Source organism: Spinacia oleracea, chromosome 6 (genome assembly GCF_020520425.1).
Source record: "Spinacia oleracea cultivar Varoflay chromosome 6, BTI_SOV_V1, whole genome shotgun sequence".
Lineage (NCBI taxonomy): Eukaryota > Viridiplantae > Streptophyta > Magnoliopsida > Caryophyllales > Amaranthaceae > Spinacia > Spinacia oleracea.
The window spans coordinates 144994496-145006890 of NC_079492.1; positions in this window are offsets into that span (position 1 = coordinate 144994496).

Here is a 12395-nt window from a genome sequence, read left to right on the forward strand (position 1 = left end):
ATACAATTTTGAGAGAAGAAATTCAACAAAATATGATCAAGAAAAGGGAAATGTGAAAACCTTGAGATGATATAAAAATGAAAATGGCTAAAAAGTTCCTCTAAAAACTGCTCTTCCAATCTGGATGTTGGTTTTCTGAAACGGTTGTCTTGCTTAATTTCGTTGTACATCTTGTATTCTTGTCTTGGTGTCCGAAATTTGCCAAAATAATAGTAATAAAAGAAAATCTTAGATTAAATATAACAAAATTTTCAAATAACCACCCATGAAGGGGAGTAACTTTGTTCTCACAAGTCCTATTTTTAAAATTAAAAAAATTGGCTAATCGGCTAATTGTAATAATAAAAACTAGTTTGTGTCCGTGCATTAGCACGGGATTTTTATAAAATTAAAAGGTCACTACAAGGATGTGTATCTTTAACGACAACCTAAGCCTTTTGCGCGACGGGGCAAACAACAAAACAAAGACGGGAACAACCGTCGCAAATGTCTTTTACGACGGGTTAACTACGGGATTTTTCATTAACGACGGCCCCTTTTATGACGGGTACGCGACAAGAAATCCCGTCATTAATCAAATGTTATTGGCCTTTAACGACGAGATTTTCCGTTGTTAATGGTACAATTTTTTGCAATGTATAAAAGATCACTAAAGTAAGGGATTTCATGCTTTGGCAGTTTCCTATTTGGTTCAGCTTAATTTGAGGGAATATATTAAGGGTGATGACGTGCATCGGTGCAATAGTTGCGGTTTGGGATTTAAGGTTTTTGAGGTTTCTTATTCTTCACCACTGTACTTTAATAATATAGATTTGACACCTGCTCCCTTTTAGGTTTGCCATTTTCCGTTTTAAACCGTACCTAAAAGATTATCCGGATACTAAAAATGATCATAGAAACCACAATTTTACTCTCGCATAAAATACGTTTCATTTCACAACTTTCATCTCGACAGGTGGGTTGCCAGAGGGTAATCAAGAGGGGGTGGTTCTTTGTGGACACATGATTTGGTCGGGGTCACCTTTGAACTTAATTAAGTTGAATGTGCGTTTCTAATTTATTTCATATCACCTGAAATTGGTGGATATAAGGTGCGTAAAATAAAGCCTTATTGTTACTCGTGTATCATTTCTTATAAATGTCAATCGTCTTGTCATTTTTATCAATGTCATACGAAGTATTATGTAGCAATATACATCGTTTTATCATTTTTAAGAATGTCTTATCAAGACCCAACATAAAACATAATTTTCAATTCCAAACAACAACAACAATAAAAGTCTTAGATCCAAAGTGATTTGAGATTGGCTAATATAAACTAGTATAAGGAACTGTGTATGAAGCGTTAAGAAAAATAAAATAAAAAGGAGATTGATGATATACATTTCCAATTCCACGAGCATAAAAATCATAAAGTGTTGATATTCTAATATTAGTGAATAAGACCTCACATGATTAATATAGTACTCTTTCCGTTCTTAAAAGATTGACTCATTGCAATTTTTTTGAGTCAAATTTTGAACATTAATTCTCATTATGCTACAAGAAATAATGTAGTTGTATAGGGTCTTGTTAGATTCGTTTAAATATACTTCATCCGTTCTTTTTTAGATGACATAATTTTTTAGACACTGCCAATATATGATTTCAAACATTAATATCTTCAATTATCAATAAGAAAAATTAATTAAAAAGTTGATATCCAAAATACTCATTGAGACGAATCTAATAAGATTTCACATGAGTATATTTTTTCTCAAGTATAAATCACAAAAGAAAGTCAAATGAGCTTGTGTGAATAGTGTCATAGTCAAATTGTGTCATTTAATAACAAATGGAGGAAATATATTTTTGAAATATTAACTTTTCATAACTTTTACGCGTGTGGAATTATAGATATTTACGTTTTAAGTCGTGTCTGTGGGATCGTGACAAGTCAAATTGTTGAAATTGAGGAAAGTGGAAGAAGAAAGGAAGAAGAAAGCATGGAAAAGCCATTGTTAGAGCTTGGTAGCTCGTGGCTTAGAGAGAGAAAGTGAGAGTCTACATTTTTATTAATGATGTGATTAAATGTAAGATAGTACAAACTACTGTATTTATACTAAATATTTACAAGCTACGGAGTAGTGTTCAATAATATGTTATATACTTCAATGCAAATGGTGCAATATTTTAGGAACGGTGGATTACAAAATATGTTTTATAAAATTGTAAAGATCGTAATAAACGTTAAACAGAAAGCATCCAAATGGAAAACATAGTACTCCCTTCAGTCCTTCACCCTGAATATATATTAAAAGGTATTTTTAAAAAAGTTTGTGTGGCACGTGTCTCTCTATTTATTATTTACATAAGGTTTGAACTTTAACCTTGTGTTTAAACAATAAAGTCTTTACCACTAAGTCATGACATGTTCCATCTAATCATTGCGAAAATAAAAATAAATAAATGTAAATGTTAATGATGCAAAAAATAGGGTTTTATTAAGAGCTAGGTGGGTGGAATTAAGAAGAGACAAAATTTGTGGGACCAAATATAACTTATGTGAAAGTAAAAAAGGTGGTCCAGCGGACATTTTTAGTAATGATACAATATTTTGAGAACAGACACAGATAACAAATAGGACAAACAAAAAGGAATAAAAGAAGTACTCCTTACAAAGAAAGGTAATACGTAGTATTGCGAAATACGAAATATTTAGGGAACGGAAAGAGTAACTTAGGGATGTTAATGAGCCGAGCTGAGACCGGGCCTTTATAGGCTCGGTTCGAGCTCGAAACTCATGAGCACAGGCTCGACTCGAGCTCGAAGCTTGTCGAGCTGGGAAATTGTGCTCGAGCTCGAAACATTAAAGACTCGGTTCGGCTCGAATATCGGTAGGCTCGCTCAAGATTGGTCATCAAATATTTAATTAAAAAACATGTTTATCAAATTTTTTTATGTTTTATGTGTTAGAAATAAATATCTACTTGAATCGAACATCGAGTAGTTTACAAACAGATTCGGCTCGTTAACGCCCAAACAGTAACAACGGGTAAGGAAAAGAGTAAGACGCATGCGGAATGAGAGTGAGAGTGAGAGTGGGTGTTGAGTAAAAGAGGGCCCCACACACCGTCCGAAACCACTAAGAGCGCCCTATCCCATCGGCATCGCACGTTTTATTCTTGGACAACACACACAATTTCACAATTTCACAATGAAGACTCCCTCTTTCCGGAAAGGAATACTGTACTAGACTGTATATATTGACTGTACTAATTATTCTGTGTTAATGTCGTTAACCTCGACACGTTTCGTAGTACACTCAATTACCATTATCTCCCTTCTCTTTCTCTGCCCACCATTTCTAATCTCACGTCTTCTCTATTCTAATTTGCCGCTTGTTTTTCCCATATTCCACAACCCACCTTTTCATTATCAATTTATCTTTATCATCATCTACGACTACGAGTATTGTTTTTAGCCGTAACTGTTTTTTTAATTCTTGTTTTGTTCAAACACTCGAATCTCTTTTGTCCCACCCCGAATCTATTCCGTTCCTTTTCGTGGTTGTCGTTAAGCTCAAGTGCGTTCCGCGGCTATGGAGCTGGAATCATGTACGGGTCAATTCAATCTAAGTTAGCATATTAGACACTTTGAAAATAAGGGTAGGTAAAGTCGTAAAGGGAGTCCCTCTAACAAAGTGTCCTTACTAGGATTAAAGCTCTGTTTAATTCACCTTGTTTCAGGATCTTATTGATTTTTTTCGATTTAATCATATCATAAAAAATATGTTCAAATCAGATCAGATCAGATCAGAAAGAAGAAGTTCAGATCAGATGATAATGATTATGATTATTATTATTATTATTGGATATATTTATATCATTGTTATTATAAAATTACTACTCCGCATTTTTTTATTACTATAATTGCCTTAATAATAAAAAAAATGTAATTGTGTAGATCAGACCCGGTAGGTCCAGATCAGAACCTGTATGATCAGATCATATCCAAATATAAATGATTAGTACGTATCATGTGCAGATCAAAATCGATTTGTATATATTACGTGCAGATCAAAACCGATTAGTCTAGATCAGAACTGATCTATATAGATCATGTCCAGAGAACCAATATGTCCAGATCAGAACAGGTATGATTAGATCATTTTCAAATGATAGCCGATCTGTACAGATCATGTCCAGACCCGAACCGATACGTGCAGACAAAAATGATCGGTATAAATCATGTTTAGATCAAAATCGATATGTCCAGACCATAGCTGATTGGTACATATCATGTCCATATCATATTGGTACAGATCATATCCAGATTAGAACTGATTTGTACACATCATGTCTAGATTTGAACTTATATATCTAAATTAGAACCGGTATGATCGATATGTGCAGATCATGTCTAAATCAAAATCTTCGTGTCTAGATCAAAACCGGTATGTGCATATCATAACCATTATGTCTAGACAAAACCGTTATGTGAAGATCATGTCCATATCAAAACCGATCTATGCAGCTCATGTGCAGATTATAATCGATCTATACCTATCATTTTCAAATCAGAATTGATATGTGCAGAGCAAAATCGATCGGTATAAATCATGTTTACATCAAAATTGATGTGTACAAATCATATATGACCGGTACATATCATGTCTATATCAAAACCAATCTATACAGATCATGTCCAGATCAGAACCGATATGTCAAGATTAGAACCGATTTGTACACTCATGTCTAGATCTGAACCGATATGTCTAGATCAGAACCGGTATGATCAATATGTGCAGATCGTCCAGATCAGAACCATCATGTCCAGATCATAACCTTCATGTCCAGATCATAACCATTATGTCCAGACCAAAACCGGTATACGCAGATCATATCCAAATCAAAATCGATCTATACAGATCATGTCCATATCAGAACTGATATACGCAGATCATGTCCAGATTTGAACTATCTATCCAGATCAGAACCCATGCATACGTTCAAATCACAACCGGTGTGTCCAAATATGTCCAAGTCAAAACCATTATGTCCATATCAGAATAGGTATGTACAGATCATGTGCAACTCATAACCGATTTTGTCTAGATCATGTCCAAATTAGAACCGGTCTATCTAGACCATGTCCAAGTCTATCTAATATATGAAATAGTTAAATAATGACTACAATTAAATAAATAATTGTAATTATAACAACATTATAAATTTGAATATACTTTATTTTATAGGTAAATCATTTAACATTAATAATTGTAGTTTTTGTTATTTAAATCTTAATTATGGAAAAACATATAAAATCAGTTCCGATTAGAAAAAATAAGTTCATATCAGATCAGATAAGGAGAAATAGGGTGAACTAAAGGGGGCCTAAATCTTTTAACCTTTTTGGTTGAAGGGTGAAATTTTTTTCATTGGGCCAACTCTCTGATTGGTTTATACCGACTTCACAAGAGACATATTTCATACTTCCTATATTTTTTTTATATGACACAAATATTTAGGTACGTTACCAATACACAATTTCAAACATTAATATCTTCAATTACAGATAAGATATAGAATTATAAAAGTTGATATTTTAAAAATATTTATTAAGACAAATCTAATAAGACCACACAACTATGTTTTCTCTTAAGTATAAATCACAAAATGAAGTCAAATGAGCATGTGTGAATAGTGTCCAAAATCCAATTGTGTCATATAAATAAAGAGGAGAAAGTACATAAGAAGTAGAATGCAGTATGCACAAAATTAGTGATACGCCATACCCCGTACATGTCATGTGTATTAGGCTGCGTTCTATTCACCTGGTTTTCACTTATTTTTCCTGAACTTATCTTATCTGAACTTAATTGAACTTAACTGAATTTATCTGAACTTATTAATAACTTATCAAAACTTATTTTAGTTATGAATTTTACTTGGTCAATCCTTATTTTTCCTGAACTTATCTTATTTGAACTTATCTTATTTGAACTTATCTGAACTTAACTGAATTTATCTGAACTTATTTTTCCTGAAATAAGTGGAAATAAGATGAACAGAACAGAGCCTTAATTAGGCTCCCATTTGATTCACCTTATTATGACAAATAAAGATTACAAGATGCGGGGTAGAAGATATCACAATCTTGTGGATTTAGTAAACCTTGTGTCCCACAATCTGTAACACACATAGAACATAAAATGCTGGGTAGAAGATATCACTACAAGAATTTGTATTTTTAATGACAATCTAATAACAACGGGTCAAAAATCCCGTCGCAAAAAGATTTTGTGACGGGGCTAACAACCAAACAAAGACGGGAACAACCGTCACAAATGTCTTTTACGACGGATTAACGACGGGATTTTCCATTAATGACGCCCCCCTTTTATGACAGGTTCGCGACAGAAAATCCCGTCGTTAATCAACGATTATTGGCCTTTAGCGGTGGGATTTCCCGTCGTTAATGGTACAATTTCTTGTAGTGTATAGAATAGACTTTTAAATTATAAATTAGTTCAAATTTTATAGGCAAAAAGAAAGCATCATAGGAGATACTGAACGTAAAATCAATGCGTAGTATATTGTTGGGGAAAAAAAATACACAGTAAGATGGTAAAAAGAACATACATGACGAAAAGACTTGACACTATCGTGTTTGAATCGTGTCGTGTTATCATAATGGGTAGATTAACTTTTACTAGTTCTATTTTAAGATAATTTCACACCCGTCTTATTTGAGAGTTTATATAATTAGACGAAAAACTATTTTTGAATAGAATGTTTTTTATCTTTTTCCCTAATAGAAGTTTAACCAAGCTACAAGCCTACTTTCCAAATGCTCCATACTAGGAAAGATTTTGCGTTGAATTTCTTCAAGTGTTCAACAAAACATTAAAGATGGAAGTACTGTAATTAACACGACACATGCTTCTGAAAGCAAGGATGGCAGTACAAGAGTCAAAATGTATCCAAAAAGCATTTAATAAAGTTTATAATTGTAGAGTTTTAATAGTTGTAGTAGTTTGTTTTCCTATTTACGCAAAAGTTGAATAAGAACATGAACATAATAAACATGAAGATGAATTCGTAGACAATCTAGTTTTTCAGTCAAAAAGATAAATCTTTTATGTTCCAAAAAAGCTAATTTACTTGATCAGTTGATCTTGACAGGTTGTTGTGATTTGTGAATGTAACCATCTAAAATATAAAACCTAATTAGTTTTATTCCTTTTTTAACCGTAGCTTCACAACAAAGATACAGCACTAACTAAGATATCTTCCTACTTGCATGTGAAGTGTGAACTGTCTAGAGATAATATAGTTTACTTAATTAATTAAATATCTTAATATGCAATTAAACGTACAACGTCATGAGTGTTGATCTTCATTACTTCGGCCATGCTACATCAAATAGTGACAAGTCATACTTATACGAAGTATACAACACAATCTGACCTTACCTAGTATCATCTGAATTATTTGTTGTAGTTTAAGATTATATACGTGAAAATTCTATTACGAGTATATATATAGCTAAATCACTCAATATATATTTCTTACATATTATGTACTACCTCCGTTTCTGAAAGTTCTTTACGCTTTGGAAAATGTGTTCGAAATATGAAAACTTTGACCGCAAATTCTCACTATTATATACATCAAAACGTTACATTTAAGATCTTGTTAGATTGGTCTCGGTATGCATTTTCAAAATATCAACTTTTTATAATTTTTTCACATACGAAATTGGATATATTAGTAGTTAAATATTGCATTGAAGTCCGTGCAAATAGTAACTGTAAATAATTTTATGAAACGGATGTAGTATTATTTAATGTGTTTAACTTTTTTTTCTCTTCTCATAAACATTTGTTATTTTTAATTTTTAAAGAAAAAGGCAATGTAATTGTTCAAATTTGAATATCAATGTAACGAATCGGTCTTATTGTTAAATTTCAAAGAATAAGAAATGGCCTGGTTTGGGCAATCCAATAAAGAAGAGGAGGATTCATTCCACTTATAAGCATAACAGAAGTTCCGTACTAAAATTAATTGACAATAAATCATCTTACAGCGTATGTTGGTTTACGGGTGGCTTGAAATAATGCCCAGTTAAGGTCCAACAAACCTAAGTGTACGGGTAGCCCTACCGGTATGCCGGTAGGACAACCCATAATAGCTGTATCATAGACATATACTCACAAGAAACACCAAAGGTGCAATCGGCATTCAGGGTTTACAATCCCAGTCGGCATTGCTCTGACATCATCTACCTATCAGAGCCGAAAGGAAGGATCCGGAACCAACGGGTAATAACTCGGGTCCTCCGTACAAATAACCCGTCTATATATACGGACCCCCATCAATGCCAAAGGTACGCAATTCCAGCCCAATCATTCTTATAAGCATTTATTACAGAGCTATCAGCATAATCTGATTTAAGCATCGGAGGGGTAATTCTCGGATCACCCCCGAGGCTAGTTAACGGTTTCACTGTGCAGGATCCAGTCAGCAATCTCAGTCGGGAGTCAGTCATCCTTTTCCTGTTCCAAGTCTGCTACCGGAACACTAAGCATATCGATCATATTAATTAAGGGGTAGCACAACAATATAGCAAACTCATAAATAAACCGGTAGTATTAATTTTTTTGGGGCCTCGCGCACACAGTTACAATATGATCTATTAAAGATAAAATAAAAGAAGTAATAATAAAAAGAGGAGTGTATTTGAATAGATGGAAGCATGATAAGTAAATAGAGTTTGCTAGGATGTGTTAATCAAGGTGTCAATTAGCAATCACTTGCTTTGGCAATTGCCATAGTAGTCACTCTATGATGACTTAATCGTTGGTTAAGGTTTCACATGATAGCCACATAACATACTTGTATTTATCTAATCTAATCATAAAATGGTTACAATTTTATTTTTATTTTTATTTTTAAAGGGACCAATTCTATATTTTCCCCCATAAACGTATAAAAAAAGGGATGACAAATAATGGTGTTTATCTTCAAGGCCAAGGTTGCTGCACGGTCAATTTTACTTTATTTTAGTTACTACGACTACGATCGAGTACGTATGGATTTGCCTGCCTGAGTGTGGTTTTTTTGTACCTTCAAATATGGTACGGAGTACTGCTTTTAAGAACTTAAAAGAGTGACATTTTTGTTGTCTTATACGGAGTATTGCCCGATCACATACTCTCTTTGTCCCTTAATACTCGTACTGTTTTGACTTTTCGCACTATTCACATAATTCACTTTGACCCTATTTTATTTTTAGTATATGAAAACAAATGTTAATATATAATATATTGTTGGATTCATCTTAATATATATTTTCAAAATATTAATATTTTTACAAGTTTTTTTAATATGTAGTTAAAGATATTGGTGGTCAAAGTTGTGCATTGGCAAGCGTGTCAAGTAGAAACGGTGCGAGTATTAAGGGACGGAGGGAGTACATCCTATGTCGAATTTGTTGTACTCCGTATATGGTTTAAACTTATACTTCCTCTGCACTTTAATGTTTAGGAAAAATTACTAGCACTTTTAGTTTTACCACTATATGTACGATAATTTTGATCATATATTTGTACTAATTTATTAAAATAATATGTTATTAAATTAAATGTCGTTGAATTGATTTCACTATATACTTTCTAATATTAAATTTTAAGATTTTTTAGAAAAATATAATTAGAGATAATTGTAGTTAATGTTGAATCTTGGCAAATGTGTTAGTAAGTACTCCCTCCGTTTCTTTTTGTTTGTTACGTATTTCTTTTAGGATGTTTCACAATGTTTGTTACATGAAGAATCTTTCCTTTTATAAACTTTTATACTACTACGTATCATTTTTTGTGACATCTTTTAATTTTAATTGGTCCAATTTTTTCAACTCATTAAATATCTTTATAATTTCTCAAGTATGTTAAGTTAGCAATTTTTGTGCTTTTCATTATTGGTTCATTTTGATAAATAAAACAATCTTATTGGTTGTTATAATTATTAGTGGATTGAGGTTTTACTTGGGTTTATTTTTTTAATAAAAAAGAAAAAATATCTTTATTATGCGTTAATAAACGTGCAAAAGTCCAAACGTAACAAACAAAAAGAAACGGAGGGAGTAATTTTTTTGAAACAGAAGAGTATGAGTTAATGAGTTATACTTTTTTAAAATCGACTATATTTTAATACTCCCTCCGTCCCAGATTAGTTGTTACACTTACATTTGCACAAAGTTTTAGGTGATAAGTGGTTGTTTGGTTATCAATTATTATTTTATTAAAAAAGTAGATGTGATAAGAGTTAGTGATGTATTTTTTTTAATTGAATGAGAGAGAGTGTGGGGACAAAAAAGTTTTAGTGGGAAGAGAGAGACAATATAATAATTGTGGGCCCTTTCCTAATTTAGAAGTGTAACGACTAATCTGGGACAGACGAAAAAGGAAAGTGTAACAACTAATCTGGGACGGAGGGAGTATGAATTACAACAACAACAATAGAGCAAAGACAAACCACTAAAGAGACTCATTTGTCGTTTTAGTCTATCCTAAAAAATCGTCTCATTACTAAAATTGCTCATATAGACTACTCCGTACAAGTTTATTCTACATAAAATACATTACACCACCATTATCAATTAGGGATATCAATGGGGCGGGGCGGATGCAGATGTAGGTCCCTCCATCCCCATCCCCATCCCCACCTAAATTTTTTATCTCCGTCCCCGCCCCATCACCCGTGGCGGGTACAAAATTCATCCTCATCCCCGCCCCAACGGGTATAAACTAAAATTCATCCCCGCCCCACCACCCAAATGGGTATCCATCCTCTTCTTATCCCCGTCCCATATCCGCGCCAATACCCACCTAATTTATCTTATTTACCAAACATTTACCAATTTTCCATATACAGAGTATTGAAAGTTAACTTTAGAAAAAAAAAATACCTTACGACAAAAATAACATATATAATCGGAAAAAAATATCCGTCATAACAAAAAAATCCAATAAAAAAAGTTAAAAATCTCACCTAAACATATTATCACATAGACATGCAAATAAATCCACACTCACCCCATCACCCATGGCGGGTATGAAGCGAGGCGAGTGGGGATGAGGCGGGGCGGATGGGGATGGGGCGGGTTCAACACAAAATCCACACCCGCCCCATCACCTATAGCGGGTACGACTTTTATACCCATCCCCGTCTCATTACCCGCCAAACCTACCTCCATCCCCGCCTACTTGAGGTGGATGCGGAGCGGATCTCCCACGAAACCCGCCCCACTGACATCCCTAATTATCATTTCCTCTCAATTTCATACAATCAACTTTCAATAAAAAGACTTTTGACGTATGGGGCAAACAGTAAGAGAATGGGAGTCGCAGACTCACAATATCACTATTCTCGATTATAAGAGGGGATGTACCTATACGGAGCATTTCATTATCAAAACTTCAAAAGTAATATTTGACCATAGTTCAACCTCAAGTTACAAATAGGGTAGGTAAACTTTCAAGACAAATTGCAATATGATATTGGAATTTCAAAGCTCGGATGCACTACTTGGAACTTGGAAGCAAATATCACTTGCAAAATTCCAGGAAATAAACAAATTTATGATCCATTAAACAATAATAATGTCACATGAAGAAATAACTAGAGATGCGTTCTCTTTATGGTCTTAAAAACAAAAAAATGATCCGATAATTCAGATAAATTTAAATTAAGTCTGATAAACTTAGATAATTTTAAGGATTTCAGCTGAAAAGAACACACCAAATCAGCTAATACGAGAATATGACAAATGACAAATCTTTATCATAAAAAAGAAACTTGGGTCTGGAATAGTTTCACGAATAAAAAACATGAAGTACAAAGTAGGGGTATTAATCTAAACATATTTTTGAAAATGAACAAAATCAATTAGAGATCAACTTTATGAAAGTGGGATAGAGTAAGAAGAGTTGATTAATTCTGACTAATTTTGGTCAGCAAATTGAAGAAAACAAAGCCCACCACCGCAGAATATACGTACACCGTTACACACATCATCCCACAAACACACACCCACCCACAATCGCATAAAATAATAGTAAATCCTTATTTTGAGTCAATAATCCTACAATCTAAAGCATACTCCCTCCGTATTTATTGAAGGGATACATTTGTCTTTTACGGCCTTATTTATTTAAGAGATATACTTATATTTTTAGTAACTTATCAACTCCACCATCTAATTAAATAATCTATCTAATATATCCTATGTGCCACCACCCTATTAAACAAATAATTCATAACTACACCCTACCCCCACCCCATAAAATGACATGGTCCCCACTTGTTTTACTTATTAAAATATCTACCCAACCCCACTTATTTTATTACTTT